This window comes from Amblyomma mixtum, chromosome 7 (assembly GCF_055824585.1).
Source record: "Amblyomma mixtum isolate Tamu chromosome 7, ASM5582458v1, whole genome shotgun sequence".
NCBI classification, from domain to species: domain Eukaryota; kingdom Metazoa; phylum Arthropoda; class Arachnida; order Ixodida; family Ixodidae; genus Amblyomma; species Amblyomma mixtum.
Window position 1 is genome coordinate 59,046,751 of NC_143018.1, and position 15,371 is coordinate 59,062,121.

Here is a 15,371-nt window from a genome sequence, read left to right on the forward strand (position 1 = left end):
ATCCTCAGCTTTTGTCCATGGCATTGAAGTCTCCTAGTGTGATTAGCGTGTTGTTTTTTGCTAGTTTGCGTGCGCCATGGAAAAGTTCGTGGAATTTTGCTTTCCTCTGTTTTGGAGGACTGTATGCGTTCACAATGAAGATGCTGCCCCTCTTTATTTTCTTCTTTGGTATAATTTCTAGTATCACGTGTTCTACGTCGGTGTCGGCAATCTTGTCATGGTTTATGGCGATGAGCGCCTTACTGACTAGGGTTGCCGTTCTTCCTTTCTCTTGAGTCTCGTAGCACGTATATCCTGCGAGTGCTGGCGTAGTGCCCGTCTCTTGAAGCGCTATGATGTCGGGCGGTGCTTGTTGTGTATGAATGTGTTGTTGGAGGAGGCCCTGCTTCTTGCGGTAGCCTCTGCAGTTCCATTGCCATATATGTCTAGGGTTTCCTGGTTTCCTAAGGTTTTGTTGGCCATGTTTAACCTTCAGTGTTGTTTGTGGCCGAGTTGGCGAGGGCTGCCAGGGCAGGGCGGTGGTAGGCCTTTTCTCTAATGTTATCGGCGAATTTCTGCTTGCGGATGCTACTGCGGAGTTCTGTGACTTGTAGTTGCACTTGCTGCATCATCTGCTGCATCATCTGCTGCAGCATTTGCTGGATTTCTGCCTCAAATTTAGTGAGATACTCGTTGCCTGTTTGCGACGGGGCTTGGGTTTGTAATATTTGTGGCTGCGGAGGGCTGTTCGACGTAAGGTCTCGTACTGCCTTCGTGAGCTCTGCTATTTGGCGCTCTAGCTCTGTCTGGCTAGCGCGTGATAGTTCTAATTCGCGTCTCAGCGCTGTTTTCTCCGCGTCCTTTTGTCTAGATTGTTCGCGGTTGCTTTTTGTGTTCTGCTGGTTAGTTATGCCTCTAGAGTGCGGAGCAAACCAGGGGTTTTCGGCTCCCCAGCTTTCGGGTTTGCTTCTGCTTGTTCTGCTGCTGCTGCTGCTGCCTGCCTCCCTTGATGGCTGGGGGTGGCAGGGGCGTAAAGGACCGTGACCGGCTCCGTGAACTGCTCCGTGACGCCCGGAATCTCGAGCGGCTCTGGGAGGACTCCCCCTCCGAGCTGAACCACCTCGGCTTCTCTCCACAGTTGTTCCGGCTGCGGCGTCTGCTCTCGCGTCCGCCGCCGTTGTTGCCGCTGTTGGCCTTGCCTCGCGGATCCCTGGCTTTCTTTAATCGGTCTTGACACTCCTTCGTTCCGGTAGCGTGGTCACCTCCGCAGATCAGGCATCTCGGGGTACACCGTTTGCAAGCCTTGGCGTCCGGTTTGGGGCACACGTCAGAGCGGTGACCTGGTTGGCAGCAAACGTAGCAGATTTGTCTTGTGGGCCGATACGGGTAGCATTTGTACTCGGCTCCGCAGTAGATTACATGTTTCGGTGTGATGGGTCCGCCAAAAGTGATGGCAGCTGTCTTGGTCTTGCCTAGTCTTCGAGCGCTGTGGATGGTAACACCCTGTGTGCGCGTCCACAAATCGGCTTTCAGTTCCTCCGGTGTCGCTCCGGGGTCAACTCCGTGTATCACGCCACGCCGGGTGTCTTCCGGTGCGGCCACGTAAGCGTTCACGTCGTATGAGCGTCCTTCGATCTTGAGGCTAGTGATGCGACTCGCTAGCTGGGCGGCCTCTTCGTTCGGCGTGCTCACGATTATAATATTGGATCCTGTACGGAGCCTGGTGATCAGGTCTCTTCCTTCGAACTTGTTGCTGCATGCCGCGGCTACGGCCCGGGCAACTTGGAATTGCTGGAGCGACTTGACTACAAGTCCCTTCGGTCGCAAAATAATCTTGAAATCGTCCCTGGGGAGCGGGGGCAACCTTCGCCTGGGCTGCTTTTGCGTTCCTTTCCCGTCTTTTTTCAGCGCGCCGGCAGCTGGCGCGCCAGCTGTCGGTGTAAAGGCCGGGGATTCCCTTCCGAGGTCACCTTGAGCGGTCGGGGAAATTGCGGCGTTTGCGGCGGCGTTCCGTCCGTTTTTTCTCTGGCGCTTCTTTTGGCGTTTGGTCAGGGCCAATTCCCAATTTGCCTTGTCTTCTTTATGGGTGTCTTGCTGCTCCTGCATGGCGGAGTCCTCGATTCCCCCGCCTGCCGAAATCTCGGAGTCGGAGATGTCGAGGTAGGCGTCGTCCATCTCTTGTGCTTCTCACAAATTCTGGGCTATTCTGCTCGTTGATGGCTCAAAATCTGGGCATTCTGCGGTACGGGAGGCGGTTCCAGGCCGCATCGCTGTCGCTGAGCGGGCATGGCTGCCCGCGAACGCCCGTAGTCGTGCTAAGCCTAAGTAGGCTTAGCAGCGAGCGTTTCCGCCAAATAGTCGCCCGAGCCACGCGGGGCTTCAAAGTCCGGTAAAACTGCCAGAATTGGTCCTACCGTCTTGAAACCGGTGTCCGGGTGATCCAGTTTGTGAGGTCTTTCAAATCCAACCAAAGGTTGGTGGCCCAGTGGGTCGAGATAGTCCGTGGGGGTTGAAATCTGCGAATCCCATGCGACGCACGTCCGCACTCGAACAACTACGGCCGTGTCTCCTCCACTAGTCATGACAAAGTAGTTGATAGCTGATTAATGTCTGGTTACTCATGACTTATTAGTTAGGACTTTCACTACAGATGTAACGGTCGGACGGGCAGTCATGGGCGCGAGCATGAGCCATCAAAGGCTTTCGCTTAATAGTAAGTAATAACCCTATTTAACAAGCTATAAAGTCAAATGCTTTTTGTGAGGTGTGCATGGTCGGTGCTACATCTAGCGAATTTCGCTAGCAGCTCCTGACGTTTACCGATAACTGGTAACCAGAATGAATGGCGGAAACCTCTCTTAATAACGTCAGTCTTCCCCGTTATTGAATAAATGCTTAATTTTTTTCCCGTAAAGGTCCACCTCTTCCCGCCATGCAGCTTTGGGTTATTATTTACGAGGGATCTAACAGAACAGAACAAAGATCGCATCAGTGAGTGATAAAGCTGCGTTATTTTGTTACAGTTCGCTGCAATCGGTACTTTTCCTATTCAGAACAGTAGAGTATGCAGGGATCAAGCACGCAGCGTATTGTAATTTTTCCTCGCCATGTCATAAGAACGCGCTTTACTCGCTCGGCGCACTCAGCACTGAATAACTCTAGAAGGCTTACCAAGGTTTATTTTCGGAATGATTCTGTTACTGTGATAGAGACAACAGTAGCACTCGGCGAAGATGACAATTGTCTGCGTGAAGCCTCGGCAACGAATGATGCTCTTCATCCGCACACCAGCACGCCCGCAGTCCCCATCCCCGTCTCAACTCTGCCCACTTAAACCGTCTAGACCCACCCTCCACCACCAAACCACCTAACTCTGCCCTCCAGGAGCGGTACCCACTTTCAACCGAACTGCCCCACAGCCCTCAGGGCCTCCATCTGAACCTCACGCAGCTACGGGAGCAAAGATGCGATTGCGAAATCTAATTTAGAGACGCAGTTTGAAAGCCAGGTGATCTCCAGAAGCACCACCCACCAGCTAACCCCTCCGGCTACCCACCCACCCCCCAATCTCCACCCTTCAGAAGCGTCCCCGATCGCAGCTCTTCTGCGGCCACAGCTAGGTGCTCATCTTCTCCGGAGTTTACGTCACCTTCCTCATCCCCGAGCGGCCGCATAATCTTGGCATCGACATCACCGTCGAGTGGTTCCCTGCTATAGCCTACAACTTGCAAAGCGATCCGTTTCCACTAGACGGTTCCTAGCTCTCCTGCCATCTTGTTACATCACATGGCTTAAACGCTTCCATGGCGACCTCATTAAAACGCACAACGATTCAGAAGGGTATGCATCCGTGGGTCGGCAATAAATTCAAAGCCTACTTAGCCGTATTGAAGCTCTTCACTATGCATCAATCTCACCAGCGCGCCCAATTGCGCTCAGTGCTCGGCTACAAACCAGCGTCGCAGCCGAGCGTTGATAAATACTGGCCTTGCTGATGAATAGCGCCATGGGACCTGTGCTCAAAGGTTCTCAGTTTATTGCTTTCCGGCGCACGCATTACGTAACCTAATGACAACTCACATCACTGTCTCGCAACTCAAGTGCCGCTAGGACTGATGTATGCCTCTCAAGCTGCAGAAAAGAACAACGAAGCCTGTTGTTGACGCATGCGCCGCCCTTGTGACAGTGCAGCGTACGAACAAACCGGGGGAGAGTGGGGGGGGGGGAATTCATTAATATTCGTTTAGGTGGGTGGTGCTTCTGGAAGGTGAAGAAAGAATGCAGAGACGTCTGGCGGTCATGGAGGGCAGCTGGCTTTCCCACTACGTCTTAGAATTTCGCCCTTGCTTGTTCGTTCCTGTGGTGTGCGAGCCTACATTTGGTGGAGGCCTTGCGCATAGTGAAGGTAAGAGGATTGTTCGCGCGTAAAGCTACTAAATTGCAAAGCAGGATGATGGATGGCGCCTATGGAGGGCGGCAGTTTGTGGGTTGCCAGGCACCTAGATAGGGAAGTAAGTTGTGGCGCGCTTTTCGAATATGGAGGCTTCACTTCCTTAGGCTACAGAGAGACGGCGCCGTTTTCTCATGGTAAAAATAGCGCACCTTACGTAGGAAAGAATCTGCTAAAGGTGCGAGATTTTTCTTGCCCAGAGGCCGATGTCCAATGCACTCCCGGATCCTGCGTTCAGTTTAGCACGTGTCTGAAATCATGGAGTTATTTCCGAATAACCGTTCATCCACACTGTAAACGCTTCATATTGCTGATCACTAAGGAATAAAATTTATGCTCACACTTAATAGATATTACGAAAGGTGGCAGGCCCTGACGCTCAGCTTGGACTCGCATAAGCAAAAAAAAGCCATTAGTCAAGCCTAGGCAAACCACAACATCGCAAAGGCTCCTAGCTGACTCCTTGCCTTGTAGGTTAAAACCAGCTCTAATTTGATTGAAGAAATAGTCCCCCCGCTCTCTACTGCACATAGTGCGTGGGCTATGATACGTTCTGTAATGTAAGGTTCCAGATATTAATCCTGAAATTTTTTTAAACCTGCTTTGACATTATATATGCAAGGGCGTGTTTTGCCACTGCTTTAGTATTCGATCATGAGCATTTAGGTAGGAAAGGTTGCGGTCTGGTCAACACATTTCGTAAACTGGCCGCGATCTTTTTTGCAGGCCTTCGTGCACCAAGGACTGCCTAGCAGCGTGGCCCACATCCCCTCTGGCGTGGCAAGGAGTGGCAACTGCTGCGCACCCTAGGCCACATCTTCAGATATCCCGACTGAAGACCTAGATCAAAGAAACTAATCCTGTGTTCACAGAGCGGCACTCCTCCTGTTCTTCATGCTGGCCTCTCAGCCATGCGGCAGTGAGCACTGTTGCTCTTTCTCATACCGGCGGTCTGCTACCCGCTGCGCACCGACCACAAACACCAGCCCGTTCGTCTGAAAAACTAACCACAAGCGCTGAAACACAAAAACCACTTCACGAAGCCACAAAAACATGGCGACCGCAGCAATACACGAAGAACAAACACAATACAAAACACAAGAGAACAAGAGGAAACAGAGAAAAATTGACTCGAAACAACGTCAGAACGTAACAAGCAACAGAGCTGCCGTTAAGCATAAACACGTTACAACACGCAACAAACTATTATAAGCAGAACGTGCAGAAACTCAAGGAACGTCCCATGGCGCAGTGACTAATAAAAAGGAGGACCATATTAGCGATCGACGCCCATGCAGTTGAAACCCTGGTTTTAGACCCAAACGTAAATCCCCTTTGATCGCCGGAAACACCTTACTTTTCGAGAAGTATGGCCCGAGCGGGCGCCTGGTTATCGGCCCCAGTTACTAGTATTGCTGATACGAGTGGGACTGCTTTTATGCAGTTCCTCGAACTGAGGAGTATTGATGAGGGTCCTCCTGGAGGCTACAATCAGCGGGGTGTTTTGATGTCGGGGCTGAACTGGACAACCGATGGAGAAAACAGCGGCACCACTACTACTCATCAGGCGTTTTTTTTTTTCGGCGCATTCTATTTTCTGTTCATGCGAGCGGGAAGAGGCTCCAAGCGGTGGTGCAATTTCTCATGCCGGTGGCAGCGAGTATCTACCAGACACCACCTGTCCGCCATAGCTGTAAGAAGAGCATAATGTTCTTGGGAGACCAAAGCCGCGACATTTTACATATGAACAAGAAGCACTGGAACAAGTGTGACAACCTTAGAACACAGCGATCTCGACAGCCACTAATACGAGACGCAACGACGGCCGAAAAAAGATAGTCTAGAAAATAGTCGCCACCTCTACCATCGCAGGCGTTTTTGCTACCAGGACATCAAAAACGACCAAATATCTGACACCAATACAACACTAATGAAGCAGCGGCATCGGTAACAGTGAAAAGATACACCTGGTTTATAGAATGACATCAGCTATACTAACAACACTTATAAATTACAATCGTGAAGACTGCGGACACCCGGAAGACCACTGCTACAACACGGACATCCTGTGCAGTGCGAATAGTCATCACCCTGGTAAAGAGCCGTCTAGAGCTGGCGGTTCGGCAGGACAAGGCGACTTGGTACGTAGAAATGCACCCAGCCAACTTAGCATATGGAAGCTACGACCTTTATAAATTAAACATAACTCGAAGCTTTTCTGAAGGTTCGGTCGTTTATTGACTCAGAGAGAACCCTATTGCTCAGTTTCGCTTTTGAGTGCCGTTCACTGTCATAAGAACAGAGAATATGACTTTTACAAATGAAAAAAGTATCGTAGGTCATGAAGGCTTCAGTCATGTTTACTTTTATTTACTTATTTTTTTATTTATTAGTTACCTGCATCGTCCCGCAGGGCATTACAGGAGGCGGGGGGGGGGGAGGTAGAGAGGTAGAGAAAGTTTGCCATCGAGCATAAAATGCTCGATGGCAAACTTTTCCAGTCTCGAACAGTTCTAACAGAAAAAGAATAACGCAAGGCCTTGCAAGAAAATTCCCTGAGCTTCAAGCAGTGGCCCTGTCGCATTGAGATATAATGAGGTGCCTGGATATACTGTTCGCGGTTTATGCCAGTTTACGAATAATAAATCTCATGAAAAAATTTCAGTCGGATGTACCTTCTATGGTCCTTCAACTCTTGCCATTTAAGTTTTTGTTTGCTTTCCGTCATACTAACGCCGATTATAGTTACCAAGAACAAATCTAACAGCCCTATTCTGAATTTTCTCTAATTTACCTATACACTCAGCTGTGTGTGGGTCCCAGCAAACACATAATATTCAAGTATTGAGCGTACATGACTGAAATACACCTGTGTCTTTTAGTTACTTGGTAAATGGCTAAAATTCCGCCGTAGGAAACCCAAACGTGATGCTGCCTTATTCACAATATTATTATGTGCTTATTCCATCGTAAGTCCGATGTAAGAAATACGCCTAGATATTTAAATGACTTGCTTATATTTAGAGTAAAATAATGAATAATATACCTATACGGATGGTTAGCACGTTTTCATGTGAAGGTGACGTGAACAGTTTTGTTTATATTTAAGGACGTGTCCCAACGCACACACCAGTCTGCTACGGTATCTAAATCAGTTTGCAGGATTTGCAAATGAGAAGTGGAATTTACTACTCTGTAAACAACACAATCATCGGAAAACATCCTGAATGAAGACTGTATATAATATCAGTTGTAATATCAGTAATATAAAAACAAAAACAAAAGTCCCAATAATGAGCGTCGGGGAACTCCCGACATAACTGGTGCATATTGTGAAGAAATACCGTTCAGAACAACAGCCTGTTTTCGTAACGACAGATATCCTGAAATCCACACAATTACTTTACAATCCAATTTATATATGCTTTAAATTTGGAGCGAAGAAAACTGTGCGCGACAACAAAAAAAAAAGTAGTCGCCTTCACAACCTGATGTAATTAGATTTTTTATAAGCAGCACTCTCTCTCACATTCTTGCCCCTGTGTTCACCCCTGACGGGTTAAATCATTTCGACCAGTATTGCACGATATCTCTCTTAGCGCTTCATCTTTGGTCTCTCACAGAACAGGAAACAGCATAGAAGACGGTCCGAAAATGGCTTTCCTTTTGTTCCGGAGGCACCGGAGACGAAGTGTGACCACCTACAGTCATGGCGAGAGTGTAACGACCGGGCACCCACCACTTTGCACAGCATCCACAACAACTCTTGTCGATCGGGGCCAACGCTGAACATCCCGTGGCTCCAGTGACACAGCTCTTGGAACTAGACTTCAGACTGTTGCCTCCGGTATTGCCACATTTCTTCTGGTGAGCGCACTGACACCACTCGCACTTGAAGCTGTTAAGCGTAGTGTCCTTGTTAGTGGGTATATCTTGGAAAGCCTGACAGAAACCCAAATCGGCGGACCTCATAAATGATAGCAGCGGTAGCATCGGCACAACAGATGACCAAGAGCTTTGACATAAATCCTCACTCTACAGTCAGACGGGAAATAAGAAATGGTGACTAGTGAAACCCGAGTGAACGTGTTAGAAGTGATGACCAAGGCGTTAGGATTCATGATTCCTGATTTTGCCTTTGTTCGTGAGCAGACCACTGCACAAACATTTCTTACTCATCAGCAGATCTGGAACGTAAGGGGGTGGGCGGATGCGCAGGTAGGCATCGCGCGCTGCAAGACGCTTGGAGCCGCGCCTAACTGCACAGTAGGGTGAAGCCGTAGCTTCTGCAACATTGTTCAGTAGGCTGGGAATCCTAGAGCGACACTGCGGCCGTTTGCTAGCTGTTAATGAGTGTTTAACAGTACCTTTTGCTGGGCTAGTTGGTGTGACATTGTGTTCAGAAAAGAAAAAAAACAGGGCTAAATTCTACACAAACCACACAGAAAGACGGACAGGACGGGCGCTGACTCCAACTAAGTTTATTGAAAGCCACATGTAGCATATATATAGCCCGAAGAAGGTGAACGCATGCGCATTTCCACATGGCAACAACACCCACACACACAAGGATGATAACTTTTCATAATCGCGTATTTTTTAACAATCTGTGCTCACTTCCTCGTAGGGAAATAGAAGTGGTGCTGACGCACATGCCACCCCTCTCTTTGATAAAAAAGGCTTCTGCCAGTTCGCGAGCTAATCTATCTTTACTTCTGGTTAGAATTTTAATCTCTTCAAGTCGTGGTGCACAGTGCTTCTTATTTCCATCAATGCAAGAGCGGCAATGGGCGGGAAGGTTTTCGAACGAATCCGATGCGTTCCCTAAGGACCTTCTGTGTTCCCCGGCACGCTCGTTTACGCAGCGTCCGGTCTGACCGACGTACACTTTGCCACATGTAAGGGGGATCTCGTAGACCACTCCCGTGGCACACCTTACGTACGGCTTTGAGTGCTTCTTCCCACACCCAGATGTGGCTTTCGCACCGCTGCTAATCTTGGGGCACATCTTTGCCAATTTGCAGGGGGCGGAGAAGACCATGGGGACTCCGTACTTGTTGCCAACTCGTTTTAAATTGTGGGACACCTTGTGCATATACGGTATCACCACTGGTCTGGCTTCACCGAAAGGTTCTTTCCTCCGTTTCCCCTTTGGCTTGCCCTTAAGTTTCTGCAGCAATGCCTCAGTTACGGCAGCCAAGACGTGGTCAGGGAACCCTGCTTTACGCAGTCTGTTCACCTCGCCCTCGAAGCTCTCCCGCATCATGTGAGAGCACGACTTGAGGAGTGCTGATTCCATAGAAAGGAGTTGGAGTCCATAGTTGGAGTCAGCGCCCGTCCTGTCCGTCTTTCTGTGTGGTTTGTGTAGAATTTAGCGGTGTTTTTTCTTTTCTGAACACAATGTTAATGAGTGCTTGGGTTCATGCTGTGCAACTCGGTTAGGAGGTTGACATTCTATTCTCGTTGACATTCTCATCCGATCCCAGAACTGAAGAAGCGGCAAGCAAGAAACAAAAAAGGAAGCGAGTTTAAGGCTTAAGGCATCTCTCTCATTAGCTCGTGTAGCATGACGTCATGAAGCGTTGGCAAAACTACACCGCACGTAAAATGGAAATATAAATAAAAAAGAATATTGAATTCTAGATGAAAATCGAACCAGGGTAAACCTGCCTGCGATATGACGGGGATGTATGACGAAAAATTTAGAGAGTGATGACCTCACACCCTAGCTGAGTCACAATCGCTGCAACGTGCGAACAGGAGAGGTGAGCAATGATGGAAAGAGTTGCGCGGCGCAAAACCGTGTCCCCTGAAGCGACGGCGCTTGTTTGAGCAAATGATATCGCAGATGGGTACCAAATCGCAGCCATGTCATCACAGCTTGATCTCAATTTGGTGGCAGTATTCCCGAAAACATTCTCCATAATACTGACCAACCGTTCGTCGTTCAGCGTTCCGTGTGGTATCATAGCATTTCTCTTTGCATACAGCTTAAGTTTTAGTCACGATGGAGTTAAGCATGCGAAACGGGTTCGGATGTGCCTGCTTTCTAAGAATACGTTTTCCCTTAAAGTGCGGTTGGACGCTAAGTTGCGTCAGGGTTTCGGGCAGATGACATATGCACCCTCAGTTGCATGTTCTAAAGCGCAATCGAGGTGTTCACCGAGATGTCGAACTGCGCCCTTTCCTTTCCTCAAAACACGTTTTCGCATTGCTCTACGTAAGCAGACAGATTCCCTCAGAATATTCTGTCCGCGGCTGTTCATTGCATTCTAAATGGCCTGCACGTGAGCGAGGGAGAAGGCTTAAACAATGGCCACCCGCGAACCACGCATAAAGGCCGTTGGAGATAGGAAGGCTGAAGCACACGCAAGAAATACTCAATTTTTGTGCCAATGACGTCAACTTCATGATCAGTTCAGTTGACGCACGACTGGAGAAATGCGTGCTTAAAGCTGCGTTTAATGCTGTAAATACAAGGTATCCTGCTCTTTGGAGCAATTCATTCCATTGCTTTCTGCGGGCTCCTTGATCGCCAGCGCCTTCTGTGTCCATTTGAAATTTTTCTTCTCCTATTTGCCAGAGCATACGAAATATCGTAAATTTCTGTGGACGCAAGGAAGTCCCTTGACATGAGTTTAATATAACCGACAAAGGGAGTTAGGACGGAATACTTCTTCTATGGTTTGTCGAAAAACATTTTTCTCCACTGTTACTTTGAAGTGCAAGACATTTATATCTGCGATGAACGCTTTTGTGGAATGTACTGAATACGGTACAGAATAGAGATTGTATGCATACTCACTAAGCCACATTGCTTCTAACAGCCCCCCCCCCCCCCCCCCCTTCTATTTGTTGTAGGTTTCCCTAGAAACCACCGGGGCTACCTCTTCTCGTGAGGGTTCGAAGACTGCCTCGTCGGCGCCGCCTGTGCGCGTACCTCCGATGAACTGCTTCACACAGATGTACTACGATCTCCATATCTGAGGAGCCAAGCTCACTTCCACGCCTGGCGACGCGGCGGCGATATGATTTCCTGTGCATGGTGAACTTTTCGGCACTCCTTTTGTTCTTCATGCTCGGGCAAACGCCTTTTCAACACATTCGCCCGTGCGGCACCACTACTGTTCCTGTTGCTGAGCGCCATCCACCGGCGTTCCCCATAGAGGCGCAACGACGCCGCTCACAGCGCCAGCTCCGAGGGACAAACACCTACAAACAACACCAACAGACCTACAGCGTGTCCACTACACGAGTAACGACACACCATTCCAGAAAACAGACCTACAGCCCATTCACTACACAATTCATGGCACCACTCCCAGCATCCTCACTGCGCACGACACGAGCCGCTAGGCACCCACCAAGATAAACAACTTGTGCAGTAACAACGATATTCATCGTAACTTGCCTCACTACACCGGTAACCACAACACCAGCTTAACATCTTGTCAGGCACAACTACGTCAGGGGAGCCCGTTCTCCCAGAGCAGGCACTACGCCACTTGCTTGCCTTGTAATGCTGAAGCATATGTCCCATTAGCACAAAAGCCGTAGTCTGTTGCCGTGCCTAAGGCATGTAATCCTCGAATGACCTCACCATGCTCTCTCATGACGTCAGCAGTAGACCATAAGATAGTGTCGTCGACAGCAAAGGAGAAACAACAACTCCGTTCGAAGATAATGGGAATTGAACCATGGACCTCCATATTACGAGGCGTGCACAGAACACAGAGACCATAAAACGCCACCTTTTCACGAAGAAACATCAACGTAGCGTATGCGTCTCCTTAAGACTGTATGCTAATTATTAGGTATCATTAGAAAGAAAGAACTTTTGAGGATGGATCCGTGGTACCTTTATCTTGCAAAAGGTCTCGAGCTTGAAGGACGCCCATGTTGCTAGGAACCATTACATGCCAACTGTTTTAGCTAGTGCCAGGAGCTAGCCGACCAGAAAGTACATAGGCGTTAACAGCTTTTCAGTGCGATTTATTATAGTAAAAATTTAGTTAAAATCATTTGCATCTTTAAGGAACCAGCAAAAACTAATTTTATTTAGTTCCAGCACATGACTCAGTGGCTGTGGAATTCGGCTGTTGGGCTAAGGCTGCGGAATCGAAAGCTGGGCGGGGGAACCACGTCTGTTGAAGGTAAAATGCAAAAGCGTCCATCTACGTGTGATGCCAGCGCTCGTGAATCGTCCATCATAAAATTCCCGAAGAACGTAACAAAATCGCCAAACATTTTTTTTTATTTTTGTCGCTGTCAGACTTAAAACCTTCGCTATAGGCACGAAATGCTTTTTATAGGCAACTGCCCTCTAGCGCTGAAAAAGCAACCTATGCAATTGCAGACCGACTGGTGTTTGGCTGTGTAGCAGTGCAACATCGGGCGCGAAAAGTTTGACTAGTCATTGGCGATTTTGATGCAATCTCCCATGACGAGCACAGTTCGAGGCAGGAGAATAGGGTTAAAACATTGATGGAGCTATCGCCTATGATGCTTCATAGCCAATGTGCTGGTTTGGAACGCTAAACGCCAAATATTATAATTATCCTGATTCCTAACTAGCGGCGGATAGAAGCTGTCACCTACGAGATATAATATCATTCATAGTAATACATTTATAAGGTAACTGAAATGCGTAAAATGCTTGCTGCAGGTCTGCTCAGAGTGAAAATACTACCTAACTCGTAGAGACCACTAGGTGACTAAAAAATTGTCAGTGTGGCTTGCAAACGTTGAAGAATGAAATTTATTTTTTTACTTTCTTCATTTGCCTTTTGAGACACAGTTGTATTGGCAGCTGCTGCAAGACGGATTATTCTTGTTATAGCCCATGTGTCTCTTTAGTACGTTAAATCTCACAATTGATAAGGTCCAACAATTATGGTATGTTTTTGGACGAAAGTTAGTTTGGACATTTAGGATGTAGTCACGTCGAACACTGTCAAAGAGCACAGAAAGCGCGAACTACATCGGCAAGCTGGGGAATTCAAAACCGCTTGTCACGAATTCAGGGTATTCAGCATACGTGCATGATGGCCACTGCTGACAACCTGCAAAAACATTTTTGGCATGAAAAAATGCACGCTGGATATAAGCCACGGACCGGTCCCCTAAACATTACCGCTACTCGCTACGCTGCTTTTGCCTGAGCTCTGGAATACGGTGTTTTATATAAGCGCGCTTACTAATTAGCCACGTCTCTTTGTCCTTGCTCGTGAGATGGTCGGTGAAGCGAACAAGAGGACTATGCCTCCCGCGACATCATAACAGATTCGCGTTCGGCGTGTAAAAATTATGAGGCTGGCTGGATAACTCCACTTGCTGAACGAATACTAAGGAACTGAAGCCGAGACACCGATCCTACTCCCCGCTGCATAGTTTGGACTCCGGGCCATCAGGGCCTAGCAGGAAACGAAGCTGCAGACGCGGCGGCCCGAGCACTCATTCACCGGGCGTTCCCATTGGCTCCTGAGCACCTGAAACCTGAAGGCGGCTCTTTACTCTCGTTCAAAGACATAACATCTTATTATAAGGATAGGCACCGCGTGTACCCAGCCCCTGCAAAGGGACTGGGGAAAGCAAACGAACGCGTTCTACTTAGACTATTCACTAATACAATGCTGTGCCCGGCAGTATTAAAACACTTCGATCACGCGTTCACTGGCAGGTGCAAACACTGTGGCGAGGTGGCTGACACCTACCACATGGTTTGGGCTTGCCAGCGCAACTCAGCTCTCTCCCCCCACCCCAACCCTACCAGAGAGGAATGGGAGGCGGCCCTGCTTGGCTGCTCGGACCTTCAGGCCCAAAAAAAGGCTTTGGTCAAGAGGGCTAAGCTGGCGGCTTCGACCAATGGGGTCCCGGAATAGGGACTCCACCCATTGCGGGGCTCTTTAAGAAAGCCTCACCTCTTTTATTATATAAAGGCTTTTCATCATCATCATCCCGCGACCATCCGCCCCACAAACACATCGGTCATCAATCCTGCTCTTCATGCAAAAGACAGTGTCCGTGAGCGAAACCCCCAGAGAGATTACCCGGAAATACTATAGCTAAATGAAACACAAACTACGCAATACGAAGTCATCTTCATACTCGCAGCATAATCACGACCACGATCAAGTGTCGTACGCTAACGAGCTTTAGCACGTGGACAACCTGTACCAACAACACAGCCCTGTAGGTGGTACAACGCACACTAACATCAGGCAAAACGCAACCACAGCCCTACGCCAATCTCTACTGCCAAGATGAAGGTGCAGTTATTCGGGCGTTCGGACAAATTCAAGAACCAGAGGCCATGAATAGCGCAAGGCGGGAAGTGTGGTGTAGAAGCGCTATGTTCAAAGGCCTTCACTCATAGCCTTTCCCATTGTGATGATCCCGGAGACCGATGATGACGGCGGCGACAGACGAGCGACAGCGAAAGTGAGTATGGCATACTTTCTCCTAAAGGCGCAGAACAGAAGCTAAATGCCCCAGCAGTTGAATAAGTTCAATCCTTTCCGACGGCTCATATAAAATAACATATCCGTTACCTGGAGCTTTCACAACATATTATTTAGCTTCCAAACTCAAAGAAACTGATTCAAGCAATAATTTTGTATGCAAACCAAAATGAGACTCAAGGTTGTTTTTGAAAAAAAAAAAATCAGTCAGAATGATAGCTGCAGTTCCATGCAGCGTCTACGCCATGAAAGGTTTTAGAGTGCCCGTCGTATGTTATGCAATTAAGCAGCAAGGCTTTATTCGTAATGTTTCCATAGGTTGTGCAACTGCACCACAATAGTATCATTATCAAGACTAGAAGTACGGCAAGTTTATAGTAACAGCCTTTGAAAACATGGTGCAATGATGTTGTGATCCTACTGCGTTAAGAAAAAGTAATTATGATAGTGTCAGGGATTGCTTTTGTTCACGATATTCGCTC

General features: G+C 48.3%; 1 protein-coding gene and 1 long non-coding RNA gene across 12 annotated transcripts in view; one reads left to right on the top strand and one right to left on the bottom strand.

Moving 5' to 3' along the window:
• Nucleotides 1-15,371, bottom strand: part of LOC149336191 (uncharacterized) — a 416,214-nt gene that overhangs the window by 193,588 nt on the left and 207,255 nt on the right. The gene's annotated exons all lie outside the window — the stretch shown is intronic.
• The window catches only part of LOC149336195 (uncharacterized), a 78,292-nt gene that overhangs the window by 53,145 nt on the left and 9,776 nt on the right, over nucleotides 1-15,371 (top strand). For all 6 annotated transcript variants that reach the window (XR_016284190.1, XR_016284188.1, XR_016284187.1 and 3 more), the window contains 3 exons: nucleotides 5,156-6,570; nucleotides 8,053-8,296; nucleotides 11,291-14,869. This is a non-coding gene — a long non-coding RNA (uncharacterized LOC149336195). The remainder of the gene's footprint in view (nucleotides 1-5,155; nucleotides 6,571-8,052; nucleotides 8,297-11,290; nucleotides 14,870-15,371) is intronic.